This window comes from Peromyscus leucopus, chromosome 10 (genome assembly GCF_004664715.2).
Source record: "Peromyscus leucopus breed LL Stock chromosome 10, UCI_PerLeu_2.1, whole genome shotgun sequence".
In the NCBI taxonomy this organism is placed as follows: Eukaryota; Metazoa; Chordata; class Mammalia; order Rodentia; family Cricetidae; genus Peromyscus; species Peromyscus leucopus.
The window spans coordinates 70032689-70056723 of NC_051071.1; positions in this window are offsets into that span (position 1 = coordinate 70032689).

Genomic DNA, 24035 nt, shown 5'->3' on the forward strand with positions numbered 1-24035 from the left:
TGCCACATTTTCATTATACATTAGTCAGGTGAAGGGCATTTCAATTTTTTCCATTTCCTAGCTATTGTGAATGAAATGGCTGTGAGCACAGCTAATCAAGTATCTGTGGAGAAGGTTTTCAAGTCATCTGGGCATATGCTAAGGAGTTCACCAAGCACACTTAATTTCATTTGAGACTCATGGCTTTTGACAACACAGTTTCTTTTCTTCTAATCTTAATCATTGGTATTAATTTTCAAGACACACATTATACATCAGACCATAGAGATAGATCACAACATGGGTATGAATAGGTGACAATTGGTACATGCGTCCCAAGGACATTAGAGAAGACAAAATACAGAGAACTGACATAGTAGTGTCAAGAGAGTATTATAGGAGATTAGATAAAAGCACACTTATCTTCCGTTCAAGTCACACAAGTCAGTCAGGATACACAGCAGATTCAAAGTGAAACATTGATTCCTCATATACTATGTCTGCCTGAGTGGTTTCTCTAGGTCCTATCAAGCAGAAGAGTGGGAATATCGTTATGTCTCAATTATGTGATGCAGACGCTGTTTGGCCTAATATTACTTTTCTTCTCAAAATGCCACGATGCCACGATGAACATTGGTTGGTACTTCCTTCATATAATTCAGGTAAGAAGTTTGCAACTTTCATGGGCCTGGTTTGTTTGGAAAGCTCATATCTCCTTTCTCTCTTGTGATTTGAAGACATGCATTGTGTCTGTGCAGTCCTGTTTTAATCTGAGTTTATAGATAAGATTATTTTATTTATATATCAGTTGTTATAGCATGGTTTGTGTTAGAAAATTGTAAATGTTTGCTTTCAAAATTAATGTATTTTTTTGCCTCAGCATTTGCATTAAAAAGGAAGCAAACCCTAGCCTTATAGAAGGAAGTCACAAAAGGCAAGACCCAGTTTGCAAGCTAGTAGTCTGTACCCTATGGTGTAACTTAGAGCAGGACCTGCCTTTGTGTCTTCAGAGAGCCAATGTAGATGCTAGGACAATCACCTGCTGTTCAGGAGAGGAGTTAGGACTTGAGGAAAATTTGAGATTCATCATTATTTAGTCCACTTAAGGTCATAGAACTCTTGCTCCACCTGCCTACCTCCACATACACACAAAGTCTATGAATGAGAACTATAACACTATTTCAGAGATGAATCAGAAATAAGGTTCAAAAGAGTCACTTCCAAAGTGACTTAGGAAGAAAAGAGCAGGGAACCATAATAGACAATGTTTCCGAGTTGTGACAGAGACAAGCATGAATTTGCAGACATGACTACCAGACTTAATAAATATAAGTTATCAGTGATTATGACAGAGCTATTTTATAGTGTGTTGGTGACAAAAAGCCTAAGGCAAAAGGTTAAAAAGATGAGAGAAAATCAATTTGAAGCAGTGAATATCAGCAATTCTTTCAGGACTTTTGCCCCAAAGCGAGAGTTCCTACAACGTAAACAGTATGCATTATGGAAAGTCTCTTACTGCCATCTCAAAGCATAAGTGTTAGAAAATAACATTTTATATTTTAACAACATACCACGATGCATTATTTGATGACGAAGTCAGAATTGGACTGAAGCTTTGAGAGACTGTCAAAGTATTATTTGGAGGAAACTCTATGTTTTGTATAATAAAACTAAATGCTTAGGACATCAGAGTAATGCAAGGACTAAATATCATTACAATGTGCATGACAAATAAATTCAAGCGGTGAAACATCTAAAGAAGTCCATGTTTTCCTTCAGCTAACACAAGATTCATGTAAGTGAAGGCTTAGGTGTTAGTTGAAAGACTGGATTAAATCACAGTTGTCTATTATCAAGCATTGCTAATGTTTCATTCATGAAATATTCATACAACACCTACCATATGCCAGCAATTCTTCTAAACACAGGGAATACACTGCAAACAAAGTGACAAATTTCCTGTTCTTGAAAAGATTGTGAAGTGTCTGGGGAGAAGAGCAATCAAATAATAAATTTCAAGTGTAGGAGCTCTACAGAAAGGTAGTTATTTTCCTACCTGGGAAACAAATATCCTATTAAGACTGTAAGAAAGTCTACTTAACTATACATGGCCTATCAAACAACAATTAAACAGTTGTTTGCCAGACAGAGAGGGAGAGAGAAACATTAAAACATTAAACTGACCACTTGACCAGAAGTCATGTGTAGTGGGTAATCGTTCCACCAATGACCTAGGGCTACCTGGCCTGATAAAGGCAGTGCTTCTTGTCAGCCTATGTGACCTCTTAAAAGGGAAGAGAAAGTGGGGTTGCACACTCTCTTGGGTGGTGAAGACCAGGTCAGGCGGTGTGAAGCATTGTGTGATCTGTTCTCACCTTTCCAAGGACTCTCTGCAACTGGATTTACCATATACTATATTTGTGAATGTATTTCCCTATTCCATATTTTAATAAATCCCTGCTACCACTTAAATAGACTCTTGTGGATTTTGCTACCAGTCATGTCTGTGGAGGATTGTCTTATTATGTAATGCAAAAAGATGTAGCTCACTGTGGGTAGTGTCATCCATAGGCACGTGGTCCTGAACTGTAGAAGAATGATTACACTTGTGGACAGGCCAGTTAGGGAGCTGCATTCTTTGTGGTTTCTGCATACGTCCTTGTCCTTGAGTTGCATAGCTGGAGATCATATTGAATAGAAGAGCAAGCAGTCCTACCTTGAGATTTTTGCTTTGAAATCCTGTCCTAAATTCTCCAAATGTTGGCCTGTGAGCTGGAAGTATAAGATGAAGTGCATTATTTACTCCCTGCATCTGCTTTTCTTCAGAATGTTTTATCACAGAAGCATAAAGGAAATTGGATGAAATAAGCAGAGAATAAAAAAGAAAAGAAAAGGAAAAGAAAAGCTCACTGTTTCATTTGTGATTTCTTTCAAGGTAAAAAGCATCTTTACAGAGTTAACCATTAAACGTTTTAAATACATTTTCTTTTATTTTGAGATTATAATAAAATTACATCCATTGCCCTTCCTTTTTTTCTCTCTGAACCTTCCTTGCATCTCACTCCTTGCTCTTTTTTAAGTTCATGGGCATTTTCTAGTAAATGTTTTTCATTCTTTCGTGTGTGTGTGTGTGTGTGTGTGTGTGTGTGTGTGTGTGTGTGTGTGTCTGTGTGTAATATATATTACAGAGTACTTACTCTGTGTGCCAGTTCATGTTCATAAACACCTTAGCACATTTTGAAAGTCTGGTGGCCCAGTTCATTTTTCATTGACGTTATCCCCAATCTGTAACTCATGGAAATATTTAACCATGATTTTAAACAATTAGATCAATTATTATCATTACTTAGTACAAATCCCAGAACTAAGCAAGCAAAGCATGTGCTAGCCAAGCTTTCTGTCAACAAGGCACAGCCCTCGACCCTTGTCATTTTTTTTTTCATGTCTCAGTACTGCTAATACTATCCTAGTTTCGATAACCATAGAAAGTAGAGTTTCTAATTCGGTTAGCCTATTTTCTCATGGATTCTTTGTCCATGTCTCTTATGCCAAAATGTTTTACTTTTGTTCTCACTATTCAACATTTAAAATTTTTGAGTGTTTTTCTGGGACTCTGTTTTGTTTTGTTTGGTTTGGTTTTGTTGTGGTTTGTAACATCTCGATGTTGTTCTGTGAGGGTTGATTTTGTGTTTTTCTTTAATATTCTAAACTTCACCACAGCAGCTTGTCTCTGATTCTGCCACATATATGTGCATATGCCAAGAGAGAGAGAAAACAATAATTCAAGGTTCAAATTAATACGTATGCCACATTTTCAGTTTCATTCTGCCTGGTTACAGGTGGTTGAGACACACACACAAATACTGTATTTAAACTCCTTGAAATATTTAAATATGACATTTTACAGGTCCAAATCTTATATCCAAAAGGAAATTTCAAAATTTTTTAGATTTTTTCATGCCAGCAGAATTTAACTACCCCTTCAATCATCCAAAGAGAGCTGTAGAAAAGTTGTGTGAAATTAATACAGGTGATTGACAGTAGAGAGAAAACCGCAATATTTTAGCCAGTATAAAATATGTTGTTTTTGGCCATGTGTGGAACAATAAATACATAAAAAGATGTTAAGATAAACCTACTTTTACTTACTGGGGCCTTTGTCTGTTTCTTGATGTAACGTGTGATGTGAATGCATGCTTTGCAGCACTGTGTAAATATACCTGGTGCAGGAATGCTGACCCAGCAGAAATAATAACAATAATAACATCAGTGAGAATTGATAAGTATTTTTGGATAAAAATAATCAATAGAACCTAATGTCCTGTACCTAAAGTCAGAATTTAAATTTTGTCTGTTTCAATGGCTTTATGCTGTGTATTTTGCACTAAAGCCATTCATGCTGACACTGATGTTGTCTGAGTAGATTAAAAGCCATGATAACCCCCAAATTTATTGCTGTCTCTTAGAAAATAATATATTCACGAATAACAAAAGCATGGCCTCTTGAAATGGCTGAACCTTCATCTAATATACATATATATTGTTTCTTCTTCAAATAGTTCTTGAGTTTACAATAAAAATTGGAAGACACAAGTATTAGTATTTACATAAACATGATCGAAAGAAAGAGCTTATTGAGCACAAGGGATTTGAAGGATATATTAAAGTGAAGACAGATAAGAAAAGGATGCAAAATAAAAGTGTGATGGAAGTGAGGGGAAAGTAAAATTGATCAAGTTAGAAACGGAAGAATCAAAAAAATAATATAGTAGAGATGACCACCAAAGCCCTCACAGCGCTCTTAAAGGAATGCTCTTTTCTCTATAATGCGTTTGACCTTCTAGCTGCACAAGGTTCTTCTCATCTCTGCCACTCGTATCAAATTACTTTAGAACAATAGGAAACCTAACTGGAAAATTACTTTTTTTAGGATGAAATTGGTCTAAAGGCCATTGTGAAGCCTTGTCATGGGGCCCTGGCATCCAGCTCCCAACCCTCTCTTCTATCCTCCAGTGTTGCCTTTTCAACTTCACGGCAACTCTAGAGATCTCACAGAAGTTCTTAAAATATCTCAGAATCGCTAGTCTCCTCCACATCCATTTGTTGTAATCTCACCTTAGACATTGTTTATTTTCACCAATGAGGGTGGTAATTAATGGAAATTTGTAAAATAAACCAGCAGCACTGACAAGTCTTGGTATGTGGCTCCATGGCTTCTAATGACTGTTGCTTGTGAAGTCTTCCACGATGCTGAGTAATCTGTGAGCAGGGCTGCAATGGGATGACTTCTGGCTTGTAATTGCTTAGTCTTCCTTAGGGCAAAGCGACAAAGCAGGACAACAGGGAGATCTCTTAATTCCTCTTAGAAACTGGAGATTCGGTTTATTATCAGTCATGATATTTCTTAGGTCTTACATTACCCAATGCAGAAAAATGTGAGAAATTCTTTCTAGTACTTTAGAGGGACAGGAAAAGAGTTGGTATTTAGAATAAGTTGTGGAGGAGGTACATTTCTCAATATGTTGATGACTCCAATTAATAACTTTCCTATTTTAATAAGAAAAACCACACAATTAAAAGTGTTATTATCAATTACCCAGGTAACTCTCTACAGGTGAATTTCTATTGAAAATCACTGTAGCTGGAGACAGCAATGGAATTTTGCATTTAGTGTCAGTATCTGAAAGAGCTAGAGTATCAGCGCCACCTAGTGGATGCATCTCAGCATCTCAGCATCTCAGCACTGGAAAAACGATTAATTTGATTAGCAAACTAAGCCAGCTTACCCTGTTCCCTAGAAGGCTACAATCTACTTTTGAAAAATTACAGCAATAATTGAAAATTTTAAGAGCAAGAAGTGATGGACAACTCCGAGAAAACAATATCTTTCAGACTCAATAGAACTGATACAATATGAACTTACAGAGGCTGGTAGCATGCATAGGACCTGTGTAGATTTTAAGCAAGACAGCCGCGTAACACAGAAGGGGAGGTGGATGGGGGCCCACAGTCAATCAAAAGTTATTTGCAACTGATACACGTAGGCAAAGGGCAAATAAGTTTTGTCCCATAGAGTGTGACTGGGTATGTTAACCTCACTCCAGGGCAGACTCAAAGCCCAGGAGTAGTTGGCCAATCCACAATGAATTGTGTGTTGTTCCTATTTTTGTGGACTTTTGTGTTCTTTTGTATTTTTGTCTTGTTTTCGGTTTTAATTTCATGGTTCTGTGTGTTATGGTGTGTTTCTTGATTGTTCTTTTTTCATCTTTAGAGAGACAGGTACATAGTTGGATGGGTGGGGAGAGGGGGGATCTGAGACAAGTTGGGGTAGGAGAAAGAACATGATCAAAACATTGTATGAAAAAAATAATTAATCATAGTATAGATGATATACCTTGGCACATCAAGTAATATTTATACTGCATATGATTTTATGGAAACCATAGGATAAGATAATTGTGATTGTTTACTGACACTAACAATTCTAAGTATTATGTCCAGTGCCAATATGCCAAGTAATATGTAAAGAGTAAAATACCTTTATTTTTGTTCTTGGCATTTTTCTCCCTCTGTTTTCCCGTGGAATTATTTTAAGGTTCTCAAGAACATTTAGTCCAGGGGAAACGTTGAAGTGAAGAATAACTTTTTTTCCCTCTCAGAGTCTTAAAATAGGTATGCAATTGTACCGCTAGCTTCCTGGAGGAACATGTAAGCAATAGTTTGTTAATCGACATTCTCAGTACACATAGTTCGGGACTTAGTAAAGTGTTGAGCAAACCATTGCCACACATGTTAATACATACCTAGTGTGAAATCTCTGCTTTAAGAAACTTCATAAAACAACTGATTCACAGCAGCTGTATATTTTGTGCCTACATGACTAATATGATATATATGCCAATATGATACAGAGGATAAATAAAACGATGCTTTCTAATTATTTTACAATTCTTTTATGTGTCTGATGTTAACTATACATCTCATTATTTCATAGTGAGGGAATTATAAAGATGACGGTTCTTATATTAACTACAAATTATGTGACAATATTGGTATTTTTATTGATTGCTAATGCACTTGCATGGTTTTGTCATATTACTATCTTACTTGTTTTGTTAAATTTTTGGCTATAACCTGAAATACTATGGTTTCACGGTAAGCCCTTTAGAAGTATCTAATGTAACTCATTATTGGAAATTGTGTACTTTCTATTCTTCTAATTTAATTCTTTATGAGAATATATAGTTATATTAATTAGATGATAATTTAAAATTATGGAGCCATCAGGATGTGATATATGTAATCGTATACCAGCAATGTCATCTGCTAAGCTGCAGGTGGGTAGTACCATCTACCTACTGACCCAGAGGCTTAAATTCAACCTCCATTTTGTAAAGGATCAAAGATGATGAAATCATGAACTATGAGAGAGTTTTCTTCTCAGAATCAATTCACGCCATCTGCATTGCTCAGCTCTGTGCATAACACAGGCAGTCCACAAAGAGTCTCCTCGGTCGTGACAGGCTGCCGCCTGCTACACATCTTCCTGTATCATGCTGCTCGTCCCATGCTTTGCTGGGAAAGACAAACAGATGAGGACAACAGAAAGAAAGGGGGCTAGAATGCTGGTTCTTGAGTTCACTTGTCTTGCAGGTTATTGTTATGGCTCAGTTTTGGCTCAGTTTCCAGATAACAGGCACACACGCGCGCGCACGCGCACGCACACGCGCACACATGCACATGCACACAGGTTTGCATGCTCACATGCATACACTCAGACAAATTTGATAGTTTCAATCATAATTTCCCCACTCTCCTCACTTCACAGGGAGAGTCCTCACCCTTGCTTTAATGTGTGATTCATTCCTTTGCGTAGGACCAACCACTGTGTTTTCAACCGCTTTGTAAAATCTTAGTCTATTTCCCCAACCAAGCTTTAAGCTTCCTTTACTGAGGTCATATCAATCCTCAGATCAAATTCTCTTCTGATTAATCTTTTTTTCTTTTTAAAATTTTAAATATTTTATAGAAATTCAAATGAGTAATGTATGTACAGAATTTCAACTCCACAATCTCCCCTTCAACTCCTTCATCACTATAATCACTCTCAATTTCATGACATCTTCTACTCTCCTTATTATTTATACATAAACACATGCATATAGGATGTATACACAATATATTATACATACGTAATACACAGTGCTGAGTCCATTCACTGTCACTCATGTGTATATATATATATATATATATATATATATATATATATATGTGTGTGTGTGTGTGTGTGTGTGTGTGTGTGTGTGTGTGTTTAGGGATGACCAATAGGACTGAATAACCTAGCAAGAGGCTCATTCATGGGAGGTCAAATTCTTATCTCAAAGCAATATAGCCCATTCATTGCTGTTGCCTTTGGTTACCTCCAGGAACTTTAAGGTAATACCCTACTGCTGAAGATACAACATGCTTTGGACATAGGGCTTAGAGTTATTGGGGAAGGTACTATGTAAGCTGCCAAGGAAACAAAAAGCAATTAAAAGTTCTACCCAGCTGTAAAGCTTACAAACCACAACAATAACGAATGGATAGGTATAAGATATTATGGCAGATCATTGTATATGCTAGTAAACAAATTTAGTAAAGTACCAACCTTGGATAATTTGCACTGTAATTTGTACTGTAATGGATTCTTATATGTTGATACAAATGTAAACTATTTTTATATTCCTGTTTAAGATAATTTGTATATTGATACAACTACAGAACTATATTTGTTATAATGTACATATATTTCTACTCTTATTTGAAATACTTTTATATTGATACAAATGTAAATTTATATCTGTCATATTGTATGTATGTTCTTCTGTTTAGGATATTCTGTATATTGATATATATTTAAGATTATTGTCATATTGCATATCGCACTATATATTCCTACCTCTGTTATAAATATCTTTGTATTGTCACAATTTTAAAGTCATCATTCTTTACCATTCATTTGCTTATAGACTGTTTACCTTGTTTACGTGAAGCCTTAGTCCTTAGGTTATTTTGGTAGATAAGACATAGATTTATAGTCACCTATTCCTGTCATCTCTATAGTTATATTAGTTAGGTTATCCAGATTTACAGATACATAGGTCAGATGGACAGGTAATCTTCAAACACTTCATAGACCTAGAGAATATGACATTTAAATAACTTAAAGTTCTGTTGACCTGAGACACAATTGCTCCTGGCTGCACCAATTTGGTCCCAAGAGAATGTTGGGCTTCTAAGATATTTCCATTTGAAAGTTTGTCTTCTTGACACAAAATGGCCTACTGGGCAAAGAACTGCCCTTGCCTTGACGGCTGACAGTACAAATGCAATGCTGTCCTTTCTGGACAAGCGAGACACAAGGAAAGCGACCACTGTACTCTGCCAAGACAGGGTAAGATGGTCTTTCAGAATTCCTGCTTCTGAAAATGGTCTGCCAGATACTCGAGACCTGTAGCCAATTTAAATGCACCAACAATGCTGAGAAACATTAGGTGACTGTCCAGGCTGCCAGCTGTCTTGGTCTATCCTTGCAAGATTCCCAAAGTTGCTTGCATCCATCTACCATTTCTCAGTACCATTATGTTCCTTCTCAGGTCTTTGATGGGACTGAAGGCTAGCAGTTATAGTTACAACTTAGTATATATAATATCTTAGAAAGAACATATTAAGTATTAGATTCAGGTTCTTTAGGATAGGACACCTTTTGGAATGATCTTTATAACATGCCATTTACCTATGCTCTATACTTCTCTGGATTTTAGTATGTGTTTCTTGCTTGATATTGTTTGCATTGGTTGTAGTTCCATCTTATCTAGGTCATTATCCCTCATTATTCCTGGACAATATTTGATAACCATTCCTTTGCATATAGTCTTGTACTAGTTTAGAACCTTCTTATTTAGACAAAAAGGGGGAGATGTAGTGGGTAGCCATTCCAGCTTTGATCTGGAAGTTCCAACCCCCATTGAGACTCTGGCAACTGTCACACCTACGAGGCGGGGCCAGAGGAGCCCCAAGATCTGGATGGCCAGCGCTCACTTGGTTCCAGGACCCTGAACAGTGGAGGTGGACCGAACAGAGCTCCAGAGAACACCGCTGGATTTTGATACACCTTCCCCAGACCCCGCAACCTACCTATTCCTTAATTTGTGAGTTACGCCATTAAATAAATATCCTTTTCAACTACGTGGAGTGGCCTTAATAATTTCACCAATAATATATCCTCAAGTGTTCAATGGTAATATTTACACCTTAGGGGTAATCAATAGCAACCTAGTTGGACTCAAGGCCACTCAATAAGATGGGCTTCATGCCTATTACTCTAATCCTAGCCAACTGCCTATGGCTTATTAGGTCATGGGCCCAAGAGAAGAAGCCAGTAGTGTCACATTCCTAACACAGTATGATTCTCAACTGCATTCTAAATACACGTCATTATAATTCACAGATAAATGTAGCTTTCAACCCTCATCTATGAAACTTCTTTTTGTGGCAGATAAGGGTCCAACTCAGTAGTCACAACTGAGAACCACTGACTGTGAAATGCTCATTCCCAGTTGATAGATCTCCAACACAACACCACGCACAAAGCTCAGGCAGCATTGTGGAAGAAGGAGTGGAAATGTTCTATGAAGCAGAGGACTTCTGCTGCAATACAGTGTTTTCTATATATGCCCGGGACTAACGCCCATAAAATCTTAATTACATGGTCCACTAAACAGAATTTTCACAATTAGAATTTGGTTATATATAATATAGATGTGAGAAAATTCAGGACGCTCCTCCCTTAGATCAAGAGCTACACACAATAATTATTTCTGAATATTGTTACCAGAACCACATTTTACTTCTCTAGTCAAAACAGTATTCACAAATACTTACAATTCCTTTGGAATAAATAACAGAGATTGGGCATTATTTGGTCATTCACTTGACCAGAAATCAAATTGCTTATTCTATTGAGTGAAGCCCATGAGATCTTATATATCTACCCTCTCTAAAAATTCATCTTCCCTTCACCAAAACAGAGCTTAGATAATGTTTGATATGTAAACCTCATTTCTGACTTGATCTTTAAAGAACTTCTTCATTTTTTCTGAAATGCTTGACTCAAATATTTACAAACAATTCTCTATAATTATGCTGAAATGAACTCAATAAATAATTGTCTACACATTACAATGATTTTATCTATCTGTTTACTTATTGTTGCCATATATTTTTAAACTTTTACCATCAAAGGGAGAAAAACTGAATTTAGTATTGAATTGCACTTAGAGGGTAATTGTACCAATAATATATGGAAATGTTAAAAGTGGGTTTTACTACAAAAATTTTAATGGGTTAAAGGCTTTTCACTGACTCTGACAGAGCTTAAAAGAGATGCATAAAACAATAAATCGGTCTAGAACCAGACTTACTGCCTCTTCCTCCAGGATCTAGCCTTGAAGGGTAGTCTTTACCTGTCATCAAGAAAACCTATTTTTGCAACAGATGGAGACCATTACAGAAAAGACACAACCAATCAAAATGCAGAACTGAGGAACTCAGTACCAATGGATACATCTACAAAATACACCCACCCCTATTTTATTTTGTATTTTATATTGCAGAGAAGCAATCATAAAGACTGTGAGAACTAAGGATCGGGAAGTTTGCTGTGAGGCTGTCTCTCCTAGGGACATCAGAAGTCTCACCAAAGCGACTGCCAAAGCGTGACTGAACAAGCATGACGTCAACACCAATGAACATGCCAGAATGAGGCAAACCCATGAGACAAACAACTGAGAATAGTTGGAGGGTGCAAAATGGTCCTTGAAGGGAAGAAGAGCACACTGATTGGTTGTCCAGTACCAAAAGATCATCCCTGAAAATAGACATACAATAACATGAGTACAACAGATTATATTTAGCAATACATGTATATGCAAATACATATGCACTGATAACAATTAATTTTAAAAAGAAGCCAGAAGTGTTATATGGGAGTGTTTGGAGGGAGGAAAGGGAAGAGCAAAATCTATTTAAATTAAAATTTGAAAACTAGGGGCTGGAGAGATGGCTCAGAGGTTAAGAGCACTGGCTGCAATTCTTGAGGACCTAAGTTCAATTCGCAGCAACCACATGGCAGCTCACAACCATCTATAATGAGATCTGGTGCCCTCTTCTGGCGAGTATATACATAATAAATAAATAAATAAATAAATAAATAAATAAATAAATAAATAAATAAATACATACATACATACATACATACATACATACAATATATTAGCCAGGCGGTGGTGGCACACGCCTTTAATCCCAGCACTTGGGAGGCAGAGGCAGCGGATCTCTGTGAGTTTGAGGCCAGCCTGGGCTACAGAGTGAGATCCAGGACAGGCACAAAGCTACACAGAGAAACCCTGTCTCGAAAAACCAAAAAAAAAAAAAAAAAAAAAAAAATTGAAAACTAAACAAACTAAAAAAGAACATGCTACTTAAATATGGAACCAAACCATTCTACATATACTTGTTCGGTAGCATCTTCATTTCTTCTGATCTTCCTTGTCTACCACTGTTTCCACCTCATCATCATCTCTGGTAATATTTTATCTGTGTCCCCCAATAAACTTTATCTGAAGATCAGAGGAAAAATCCAGCCACTATATTAAGCATAGAAGTCAGGCAATGGTAGCACACGTCTTTTATCTTATTCAGAAGGCAGAGATTCACCCGAATCTCTGAGTTCAAGACCACACTGGGAAACAGAGCCAGGCATGGTGACACACACCTTTAATTTCAGCACTAAACATAAAGGTCTGGAGGTCTGTACAGACAGACAGGAAATGATGTAGCTGGGCAGAGAGAGGAAGTGAGATGGCAGGGATAGAAAGGCATATAGGTGTGGGTATACAGGAAGTAGCTCTTTTTGGAAACTGAGGAGTTGGTGAGGTGAGGTTAGCTGTGGTTTGTCCTATTCCCTGATCTCAGTTTTTCACCCCATTATCTGGCTCTGGGTTTTTTATTAATAAGACTATTTAGTAATTTGCTCTACAGTCATCCTCATCTCTCTCCTCCTCTTATTGTGAATACCAGGTTGTTCTCTAATACATGGTAAGTTCTGACTCTGCCTTCTAAATACTAGTGTACAGGCATACACCACCACACCTGACTTCTAGTCTTAATGTAGACTAAAATATTTTATTCTGTTTATACAAAGCAATCATTAGAACTTGCTCAATTTTTTTTCTCAGCTAGTTCCCATTCTAACTCACAAACCTTTTATCTTTCATTACCTCCCTCTTGGAATAATATTTCTTTGATTATTGCATCTGCTAATTCAATCCAATTTTTGAGTCTTCTCTCTCTCTCTCTCTCTCTCTCTCAACATAGCAAGACATTATATTAGGCTTTTGTTTACATTTCTTGTATTTCTCAGTGTACTTTCTGTGTTTGGTTCTTGAGGCTGGATAACTTCACCTTCAGGCAGACTATAGTCCTTCACACTATAAGTCTTTTAATTCCAGAAGCTTCTGTGAAAACAGTAGACTATTTATTTTTTGTTGATATTCTGCATTTTGATGATTTCTGCACAAGTAAGGGAAAGATGAATTGGAGAAGTAGCAAATTACTTTTGTTAAAGTTTGAACTTCTGTATGAAGCACTATAGAATTTGAATTCTAAGCAGCAAATCACTGAAGTTAAGACTTTGAGCAAATCATACAATTTATTTAATCCTTAGCTTCTACAATGATAAAATGTAATGACTCACAACCTACATTCTGATGTTACTATTTAAGTTAATGAGAAGAAATACATGCAATGGAAATAGCATGAAAGTGTATTATATGAGTATATTATATTATATATACTACTAAAATCTTCTTTAGTAAGTTCATCTTTTATACTATGTTTAATTTCCATATATTTGATTTTACTTTTTGTTATGTTAGGAATTACATTCAAAATGTTTTTCATAGATTTTTAAGAGTATCTGGAGAGGTGGTTCAATTGGTAGGGTAGTTGCAGCCAAATCTGGTGATATATGTTAGATTTTCAGACTACATGTGGTAAAAGTTGTCATTGTTCATTGTGGTAACACACAACACAATGAAGCTTTAATACATTTTATTTTCTCTCTCAGTCTGTTTTGTGTGTGTGTGTGTGTGTGTGTGTGTGTGTGTGTGTGTGTGCGCGCACACACACGTGCGTGAGGGCTGGGGGCTGTTGTATTTGCATATACAACTTTGTGTTAAAGTGTATTTGAGCATGTGTGTGCATGTTCATAGTCATAACATGCCCACACATACAGAGGAAAGAGGTCAACCTTGGTGTCACTCCCCAGGAGTCATCCAGTTTGGTTTTGGGGGTACTGATTCTTTCTTACTGGGAAGTGAGGTTAGAATGCTAGGGTAGGCTGCCTAGCAAGCATGTCATGGAGTCATTTTGTCTCTGCCTCCTTCATTCTGAGTTTGTAGGTCTTCACTACCTGTATTTTTACATAGGTTCCAGGATTGAACTCTCCTATGCTTAAATTCAAGATTACACTTAAAAGTGGCTAAGTATTATGTGCATTTACACAGTGATACTGTGAAATAATGCTTTTGTATACTGGTTTAATAAACCACTGATTGGCCAGTAGTCAGGCAGGAAGTATGGGCAGGATGAGCAGACAAGGAGAATTCTGGGAAGAGGAAGTCTTAGTCAGGAGACAACAGCCTGCCATCCAGGGAGCAGCATGTAATGGCAGGTAAAGCCACAGAACATATGATGATACATAGATTAATAGTTATGGGCTGATTTAGGACATGAGAGCTAGCTAGGAAAAAGCTGGAGCCATGGCCATGCAATTATAAATAATATAACCATGTGTGCGTGTGTGTGTGTGTGTGTGTGTGTGTGTGTGTGTGTGTTTATTTGGGTCCAATAGGCTGCAGGACAGGTGAGAGAGATTTGTCCTGACTGTGGGCCAGATGGGACACAAGAAACTTCAGCTACACCGTGACAATTAGTAACTACAATAGTGTGCAATAATTCTAAGGCAAGCACAGAGTTATCTTATGAAAACAAAGCCACCAACTCAGGTCTTCAACCACACACTGGATTAAAACACAAAAGGCAAAGGGAATACTCTGATAGCTTACATTTGTTATTCTCTGGAAATGAAAAGACAGAAGTGCTGCTGTATGAATGAAGGCCATGATTTAAATCAAATGATTTATTATTGGAATTTGAATTATGCAATGTAGAAAAGAAACCTGAGAAGAATGAAAATATACTTTAATCTAAAAGCCAGCTGCCCTGACTCATATTATCCATTAATACTGAGAAGTACCAGACAGTTACTAAACTTGTATGGCTGTATGGAAATCAGTCTCATTTATTTTATCTCACAGTTTTGAGTAATCTTAAGTGCTGGATGTGTAGCATGTAATCTATATTTTAATTCTCACAACTATCCATAAGCATATGTATATATGTGTGATAACGGGGAGTGTATTCAGGGCTATTGTTGGTTGTTTTTTTTTTGGGGGGGGGCTGCCATCCGGCTCCCAAATAAATCACACACAGAGGCTTATTCTTAATTATGAATGCCCAGCCTTAGCTTGGCTTGTTTCTAACCAACTTTTTTTTTTTTTAACTTAAATTAACCTGACAATCTTTTGCCTCTGGGCTTTTCCTTTTTTTTATTCCTGTAGACCTTTGTTTCTTACTCTGTGGCTTGCTGTGTAGCTGAGCAGCTGGCCCCTGATGTCCTCATCCTTCTCTGGCTATTTCTTCTCCATCTTCTCCTCCCAGATTTCTCCTTCTATCTATTCTCTCTGCCTGCGAGCCCTGCCTATCCTTTCTCCTACCTTGCTACTGTCCATTCCGCTCTCTATTAGACCATCAGGTGTTTTAGACAGGCACAGTGCACAGCTTCACAGGGTTAAACAAATGCTGCATAAAAAAAATAACACACCTCAGAACAATATTCTACAAAATAGGGCCTCACACAAGTCAGACAAGAGAGGGACAAGCTAAGCCACATCCCCGTCCCTCCACCAAGTTCTCACCACTCTTTGCTAGAATGAGATATTCTTCTGACTGAGCAATAAAGGAACACAAAAGATTTCAAATCTAAAGACTATAAGCTGGTTAAAAACATCTTAGTGAATGAATTAATGTCTCTCCACCTTGAGAACCATGTTCATTTTCGTGCACATAGATTTTACAGCCCAGACACAGCATTGTCAATCCCTTATTAAAGATACAAAACTTGAATAAAGCAAATTAAATGAGATGGCAGAGTAAAGGGTTCTTACATGTGAACATTTGTTTTGAACTTGAGTATAATAATTTAAGTACAAGATATAATGATTGCTTAAGATTTGTTTTGGAATTCAACTCCTTAAATGATTGTAGTCTTTAGAAAATTAAAATTGCTAGGGCAAAACACAACAAAATTAGAATTTAAAGGGCAAAAATTGGGAACAAATATATAATGTTAATGAATGAACAAAAAACTTTATTGATTGAAAAATTATTAATATACATTTTTTAAACTTTTTATGATTTGGAGATATTGATCAGTAAAATGGAGAAGAGTCAGTTGTTATTTAGTTTGAATTAAAGTACCCCTTTGATGAAGCTAAAAGAAAAGGCTATGAAGTAAAAATAGTATTTTTTCCTGCTTCTATTCCTAAAAGACAAAATTATTTAGATAGAAAAGGGATTTTCGAATACCTCCCGGATGCTGATGAAACTTGACAGCACTGTGCATGGTTGAAATCCGATGGAATTTCAGAGCGGACATCATTATGTATAGTTCCCAACTTGCTCTCTGTGAAAAGATCACCACACTTCCCCAGAGGACATAGACTACTGCAAGCAGTCCTGCTGAAATCTCCTACGCTGTACCTTATTCCATATCAGCATTACTTAAAACATTTTGACAGTCTTAGTTTCATGGATACTTTAAAAGATACTTTCATAGATAAAACAGATACTTTATACAACATATTCAAATAATGTATTTTACAATGATAAGTTTAAAGGACAAGAAAAATCTAACTTATACCAAGTTCTGATTATTTATTGTCTTCTAGATAATCTCATTCAATTATAGACACGGTCCTACAATATTGATATTGCTAAAGTATGGTGCCCACAGTGTATGTTTGATTTATCTCTTAATTATTTTGAGCTATTTTGTCCTTGGTACATTAGAATAAATGCTAGATATTACTGTGTTTTTTAAATCGAATTTTATGTGTCTTTCAACCTGCCCAATAGGTTTCTATGCATGTCTAGAAGGGATTGATCTTGTGATAGTCCTGACTCTGTATTCATACTACTGAGTGATACAGGTGTATGCTACTATGCCCAGAGTAGATAATTGAAACTATATCTAGGTAAATACTAGCAATGTTGCATTGTCAAATAATTCATTTTTATTCTCAGTTAAAATATTAGCTCTAATTTGATATTAGATTTTTGTTTCATTATTGTGTGCATTGGCAATTTTATAAATGTATATAATGAATTCTGGTAATTCTTCGCCCTACCCTTCTCTTGTCTTGCTCCTGTCCCTGTGACAAACCACTCTCCTCCTTACAGGACTCTTTTCCATATTAATTTCTTTTTAATTTATCTTGTGACCCACTTAGCTTAATGAGGGCCTGCTGTGTGTGACCATGGGTTTTGAACTATCAATTGGTAATAGGTAGACTGACCAGTGGGTTAAACAACCAAAGAAAATAACTCTCCTCTCAAAATCTGTCAGTAACCACCAACTAAGTGATTTTTTTTTATTAAGGCACAGAACAGTTTCTAGGCTGGGCATCCAATTTCCCAATGAGATAAGTGCCTTTGAGGACTCTGCCCAATTCACAATAGTTGATGTAGCTTTTACTGTGGTGGTAGAAGAAGGAATTACGTTATCCTGCTGTGGGTATTATCCCATGTATGCCTTTGGAGGTTATCAAACTATACTGCTTTAAAAAACAAAATCCTTATTTGTTTTAAATAACAATTATATTGTAATGGTTTTCAGGTTTCACTTGTGCCTATCAGTTGATCCCATCCTTGTAGTTAAAGGAAGTTTTGAATTCAGAAAATTCACATGCTTAAATGGTGATAAAAATAAATTAATGTTATTTCTGTCATAAAGTTATTTCACATTTAAGAATACATTCTCCAGTTAGTTAAAATAAGAGATGAAAAGAAGGTTTTTAAACTATTTGCCTGGTATAGACATTATATCAATAGAGTATCCAAGACAGTAATTCTAATATTTCCCTTTAATGTTTTTGCTAAGAATCTCATTGCCTAACTCATGTACCTTGATTTTTTTTTCCTTCATACAATGAGAAGTTTTAACAAAGGTTTTTAAACTGAATAGAACTCTTTCTGTTGTGTATATGTAGTTAATTCTAAGTGAATTGCCCAGGCAAGACAGAGGCATTCAAAGTCAAGTAATTAGCTCCTGCTCCTCCCAATCCAGAGTCTTGAGAGTTGAGAGGAAGGGGAAAACCAAAAACTAATTCCCTTGTCTCTTTAGTCTCTAGATAGACTCAGTTTCTTTTGTTGCCCTTGTTCATACTTCCTCATTCCTCTTTGGTTTCATCCCTATTCTTTTTATAGTGCTTTAAATGTGTTTTGTCTTTTTAGAATTGTTCTTTTTCTCTTTGTGTCTTTACTTTGCAGTCTAATTTAATCACTGCAATATGCTCATCCTGAATCTTTGTATCACTATTCTCATCATAAAAATAGTGGATATTTATAAGAAATAAAGTATTGCATAAAACTATAGATACAAAATTAAGAATCACCTCAAACTCTTTTAGAAATAAGATTGAACCAACTTCAGGACTCACATTTATCTTTATCTTCTCTTGTTTGGGATAATATGACCTGTGCAGAGGCATATTTCTAATTATTTTTGAGATAATCCAAGAGGATTCCCAATTTACTATTAAGTAACAAAAGAAACTACTCACTTAAATAAGCAAGATAAAGAGTAAATTTCATATTCATTTCAAATATGAATATTGAGTATTTTTTATTTGTGTCATTCCTACCTAAGACCTGGTATTTGTTTTTTGTAAGGGTCCAGCCTTGACCTATTGAAGGGTTCTTGGATGGAGGAGGGAGGAATTGAGAAATAATAGGAAGAAATAGAGATGTAGACGGAAATACAGAGACCCAGGATAGTTTCAGGAGGGCCCTGGACCAATACCCAGCCACCCCAAGTTTATTCATGATGGGCTTTGTATACATCAGCAAGAGGAGGGTCAAAAGACCTCCCACTTTCAAGATTGAGGTATAAAGTACCAACAAGTGTAGAGTCTTCAAAACACCTGGTAACCACTTCTTTGGCTAAATCATTCTATTTTATGCAACCCTGATGGGTAAAGCAAGCTCAGACTTTCTGACCTTGAGTTTGACCTCACTAGCAAGCCTCTGTGGGGCCGCAACATTTTGACAAATCAGCAGGTCAGAGAAAAAAATGTAGCAATGATGTTTTTTAAAGCCCTGTACATTGAGAAAAATTACATAGGACCTCAAAATTAATTAAGTTCCTTTCATTTTCCTTGGATTTCATTTTGAAAATACTGAACTATATTTTATAATTAATGATGCTACGCAATATTTATAACTTTACCAAGATGAAGGATTGCTTAATAGATATGGCTCCAACAATTTCCATTTAAAATATTCAATGGATATCTGGTTTTTAAAAAAAACGAGAAACTGGAATATGTACTAATAAAAATGAGTAGAGCTCACTACTCACTATGGTCTCATTTGAAATACTGTTTTGGCCAGGCGGTGGTGGCACATGTCTTTAATCCCAGCACTCGGGAGGCAGATCTCTGTAAATTCAAGGCCAGCCTGGTCTACAGAGCGAGAACCAGAACAGGCACCAAAACTACACAGAAAAAATCTGTGTCAAAAAAATCAAAGAAAAAGGGCTGGAGATATGGCTCAGAGGTTAAGAGCACCGACTGCTCTTCCAGAGGTCCTGAGTTCAATTCCCAGCACCCACATGGTGGCTCATAACCATCTGTAATGAGATCTGGCACCCACTTCTGTATACATAATAAATAAATAAATCTTTAAAAAAAAAATCAAAGAAAAAAAGTGCTGTTTTGGTTGTAGAGACATTACACACACACACACACACACACACACACACACACACACACAAACTAACACACACACAAATAAATTCTTATTTTAGTCATAATTTACTGGCCTGGATTTAAAGTATTCCTTTTGTTCTTATATGATATTTAAAATTTTCTGAAGTCTACCCATAGAGAGACAGAATAAATAATATTCATTTACTAGTGAGCATGTTTCAGTCAATATAGGTACAATTGCAATGTTATTTACACTTGTTAGAAGGACAAACTATTGAACCTTATGATACTAAATTGTACATGGCAAGCATCCTAGATATAATATGAGCTGCAATAAAAGTGAATAAAATTTGACAGTGGATATTCCTTTTTCATAGTTTCAATCCTTGGGATTTATTAATATTGCTAAATTAGGTAACATCAAATACAATGTGATTATAAAATCTTATCCACCTCTTAATAAAGCTCCCTCACAGTGGCCTTGATCAAACTGAACTTTAAAACTGTATCTTCTACTGAAAGACAAGACCAAATCAATACCTTTAGTGATCTTTCCCTGAGACTGAAACAAATTGTTATTATATAGTTATTTAGTGATATGTATGTAGTTTCATCTATTCATTGTGTAAAAAAAAATAAAGTAAATTAAATCAGTAGGATCAAAGAATATAGGCAAAATTATAAAATACTAAGAGAAAAACACAAAATGGCCAGGCTGAAGCTCTGTACAGTTTACATTCTTGGGAGCAAGGTAATGAGAATTTAAAAGAAGAAATCTGGTGCTTCAACAGCTGAAATAGTATTTGTCTATATCTAAACCTTATACTTCAAACATTCTTTGTTTTTGGTTGATAATGCTTTTTATAAGTGTGAATAGAAAAAGAAAACAAAAGTTCTACTTGACAAATAGAGATACAGCTCAAATGTTCAGTGTTGGCCTACCATGTAAGACACCTTGGATTTAATTCCTGGACTTGGGAAACATAATCTGCCTGAATAGAAAAAACAGAAAATGTAGGAGCTTTGTGATTTTAACACTGAAGTAAAATTGCATTAAGATTTTGTAGAAGTTAAGACTAAGGAACAAATTGTGTGGTGTTCAACATCTTTATCATTCAGGCTTATGCCATATTAGTCCCCTTGGTTACCTTTCAAAGATTTTTGTTGTTGTTGATAATCTATCTGGATGGTGTTCCCTAGAGATTTGGGTATAATATTTTTTGCTGTTAGTTCAAATATGAAACTCAGTTGTGGATCTCTAGGTTTTGTTTCTTGGAAATGTTATGTTTCCTAGAATAATCAGGATCCGTTATTTGAGAAAAACATTCTACCTCTTGCCTGTTATTTACTATCAACTTTACTTGCTTCATATAAGTATACAATATATAAAAATGATTGTAAAAATTGTTGATTTTGTAATAAGAATTGAATTAATAAATAAATAGTATTATTTATATATCAAAACCTTTTAAAATTGTAAAATATCTTACCCTTGGAGCATGGTTTTTCATTATATAGAACATATCTGCAGCTATGTACAAGAACTAGAAAAGAACAGATTTAAATTAAAATCATTTTTCTTGTCATCAGGATGCGAACAGAACAAGTTTTCCTTAGTTTTTGTTTTCATTTTTTTCTTATATTGTTAGAAGACTGTGGGCAAATATCTTCATAAATCAGCTCCTCTAAACTTTTGGAATTCACTTACAATCAAAATGATGGACTAAACATGGTTTATTAACTACAGCCTTAAAATTATTTCATCATCACCACAGGGAGATTGCCATGACTCATATATAATAAGATAGAAAATGCACAGAGCAACAGTTAAAACAACCTGATAGGCTTAGCATAAAATTCTTTCTGGGAGAAAAGTTATAAATTTTCAGGCAAGGAAAATCCTGCAAAGGTTATAAGACATCGTATATGCCATGAAAAGTAATTTGTGATACAAAGCCAAACATCATGGTGAAAATCGAATGTTTTGCTCTATATATCATAAACTGCACAATAAAGTAAAACATAGAACAAAATATAGATTGTTCAGAGAATATAATTTATGTGAGCACACAAAAGTTTATCAAAATTGTATTGTGATGAATGGTAGTTATATACAATTCATCAAATTATATTAACTAGATAAGTAGAGGGCCAGCAATATTTAAAACACAGTACTAATGTCAACAACATTGTTTTCTAAACTGTACATAATATTTATACAATGTCTTCATAAAATATGCTCTTATGAATTTATGTAGGTAAAAGGTCACATTTAATGCAAGGAATAAACTTATGACTTGTCTTGTACTCAACTCTTAGAAGACAATGCATATTCAGTCCCTGATAAACCATAAAAAAAAAAAAAACATGTTCTCAAGAAATATTATTAGGGTTGCTAGTACTTCAGTGACAAGATATACAATAATCTAAGGAAAATAGACAAGTACCAAAGGTTCATTTTCCCAAATAAGTGAGATTCATGGTGATATTTGATTATCAACTTTTTTAACTTTCTTGCTTTGGATTTCTAAACAAATTATCAGCTGAAGCCCGGTGCAGCACATTATACTACAGAAGATGTGGTTTGTGACTTAGAGGCCACATTCTTGTCCTAAACATAATTAGTTTTGTTTTTCTCCCTAATTATCCCTGTGATGGGAAAACCATGAAACTTATCTAAGTTCTGGTTTTCTTTTGAGTAAAATATGAGAGCTGAAATAATGTCACAAGCGAAAGTCAATTACATCCAAATTAAGTCAGGAAAGAAATACATAAGAAAAACACATGGAACAAAATAGAAATGTTTCTATTGTCAATTTTCAAATATTCAGATACTGAAAATCAAATGGTTGATTACCTGTTCAACCAATATCTCCTTTTTAATATAAACTGTCACAAATTGCAAGGCTATTCTTTGAAATATGTATCAAATTGTCCAATTCTGTGGTGTGTGTGTGTGTGTGTGTGTGTGTGTGTGTGTGTGTGTGTGTGTGTGGTACCACACATCCATCTGAAGATATGCTAATGCAGTAAGTGAGTTATGCACATAACACATTGAGATTCAGTTGTGAAATAATATGTTGGTACATGGAGAAGAGATGACCTAGTGGGGAATGGAAGTTTTTACAGGAAAGGTCAGAGTTGGATGAATCTAAATTATTAACAACAACTAATTTTTGTTTTTGTTTTTGTTTTGTTTTGTTTTGTTTTTAAATACAGGGATTCTCTGTGCAGCTTTGGTTCCTTTCCTGGAACTCACCCTGTAGTCCAGGCTGGCCTCGAACTCACAGAGATCTGCCTGCCTCTGCCTCCTGAGTGCTGGGATTAAAGGCGTACGCCACCACCACCCGGCCCAACAAACATTTTTTGCATTAAATTTGTAAATTCAGCACTCATCTATGTATCTTTTTTATGCCTTAGCTGACATTATCTTGGGTAGATTAACAGAGGAATCAAAGGACTTGCTTAAAAATGGCTTATTCGCATGAATTGAAAGACTCAGTGTTGTGAGCAGAACTGAGAGTTTGGATCTCTGTGTTTCTGCGTTCATTACAACCTTGCAGCATAGAAGCTGGGTTCTAGGGATGAGGCTCTAAAGATGTATATAGATGATTTGTATATAGATGGTTAAGATATGGTTATGAAAATAACATAAGAACATTTTAGCTTCTGTCATAGGCCTGCCTGAATTCACATGTACTTCTCCAAGGGAGGATTGTAGAAACAGAATGAGAGAGCTAGTTTGTGAATAATATGAAAAAGACCAAATAGCTACAGAAGTGTAGTTGACAGTTTTTTTCAACTTAGGTAGAATAAGTAAGAATTATTGCATTAATAAATCATTACAGAAAAGGGCATCAAAGAAAACTTACATGAAAGAAAACAACTCAGAAACAAATATTT